At 36.2% G+C, this 2,011-nt stretch overlaps 1 protein-coding gene across 1 annotated transcript in view; it reads left to right on the top strand.

Moving 5' to 3' along the window:
* Positions 1-2,011, top strand: part of BANK1 (B cell scaffold protein with ankyrin repeats 1) — a 238,551-nt gene that overhangs the window by 14,628 nt on the left and 221,912 nt on the right. The gene's annotated exons all lie outside the window — the stretch shown is intronic.

The following is a 2,011-nucleotide window of genomic DNA, read 5'->3' on the forward strand; positions in this document are numbered from 1 at the left end:
CATCTCGATATGTATTTAGAAACGAGAGGCACGTTTTTCTTAGTATTACACTCAGACTTGACAAGTGATAGACAATTTTTAGCATCAACTCAAAGAATTGCACAGGTGCTTCTCCTTGAGCAACTATTGAGCTTCAATATGCAGCAGAAGTGTAGTATGCATTTTGCCACATAGAATATTAAAAAGACATTTACTAGACTTTCCCTTCTTGCCAAAATGATATAATTAGGATACAGTATAGGTAAAAAAAAAAAAAAAGTGAACATTATATGAAACAATAGTTTGCACATGTTTAACAGGAGGCAATTTAGAAACATCATCCCTGAGGGGTGATGTTCTATTATTGCCCCAGCTTATTACCTGGAGAGAATTCCAAGGCCATAATACAGGAAGGGGTAACCTGGGTGGAGTCAGCAGTTTCTGAGAGTTCAGAAGATGAAGGTGGGGGTTCAGGTTGGCTAAAGCCGCTGGAGTTTGCAAGACAGAGTGCTGGAGAGGAGAGAGTTGCACGGGGAGGAAGCTGTAGAGCAGAGGAACAATCTCAGGAGTTCGGTCAGGGCTGAGAGTAGTTTTTGTTCCCACTAACAAGAGTGGAAAAACCTTATAATCCAAGAGATAGTAGATAGGATACTTAGAAAGGTACTACCTGGGTATTGGGGGCAAAGGTAGCCCAAGATTAAATACTGTTCTGGCCTCACCTAACAAAATATGAAAGCAGGCCTTAACAACATTAAACTGTTTTCAGGTAGTATAACTGCACCCCAGAATAAGGCTACATAAAGAATATTTATAGGAATGTAGCATCCAGGAAGGTAAAGTTCATATCGAACAGTGAATCAAAATTATCCAGCATGCAAAGAAGCAGGAAAATTTTATGCATAATCAGTAGAAAAATCAATCTTAAAAGACTTGTATCCAGAATATACAGAGAACTCTCAAAACACAATAATAAAAACAATCCAGTGAAAAAACTGGACAAAATATTTAAATAGATACTTTGTCAAAAAGTTATCCAAGTTAGCTCATGAAGAGATGCTCAATATCTTTAGTCGTTGTAGCACAAACTACAAAAGTGTTTTCCAAAGTGGTTATACCATTTTGCATTCCCAGCAGCAGTGTTGAGAGTTCCAGTTGTTCAACACCCTCACCAACATTTTTTAATTTCAGCCATTCTAAAGGTTGTGTAATGGTATCTTTTTTCTTATACAAAATTAATATTTGTTTTGACCACGAGTGCATGGTAGCTTATACTACAATTTGGTAGTATTATTATTAGTGCTTAGTCGACAGTTTTACTGTCCATAATTTTTGCACCATCACAGGCAAAATATATCTTAGTATTATTATGAAAATTATTATGACCTCATGGACCGCTTCCCTTAAATCACTGTTGTAGTTGGCACTTTTCCCCTAGACATCACAGTGTTGAATTATGTCCTACCTTCAGATTTGGTAAAATTGTTATTTTGTTCTGCCCTCCCTTCATGAAAAAATAGCCCATGTGTTCTCTGTCTAAGTTAAAGGCATCACTACTACCCCCCTATCACCCCAGCACTACCACAGAGACCTCTTTCTCTCCCTTATTTATTTAATTTCTCTGTCTTAGAGATGTGTGTTTTCCCATTGTCCATCCTCTTTGGCCTGGATCATCATCTTTTCTTTTACAGTTCGCTGCTGGTGGCCTGTCTCTTTCCTTTCTATTTTTCTGAAACACATGCTCAGTTATGGACTCTACATTTCCTACAGAATAAAGTCAAGGTGCCTTGGAGCAGCAAACAAAGTTGCTCATAATAAAATATTATATAAAATATTTTAGAAAATTAGCACTATGGCTTAAAACACCTATGTCGATTGTTCACTAATTTAGATGATAATTAATCAATTCTAATAATAAATGTGTAATGATAATTTGGAACATTTAGGACAAAGGCTGTAAAACTGTTTTTGTACTTCTAGAAAGTATTAAGGTTTGAAAAATTATTAGCCGACAACTTTTATATTCAAGGATTGA

Source organism: Pteropus alecto, unplaced genomic scaffold (genome assembly GCF_000325575.1).
Source record: "Pteropus alecto unplaced genomic scaffold, ASM32557v1 scaffold5, whole genome shotgun sequence".
Taxonomy (NCBI): Eukaryota; Metazoa; Chordata; class Mammalia; order Chiroptera; family Pteropodidae; genus Pteropus; species Pteropus alecto.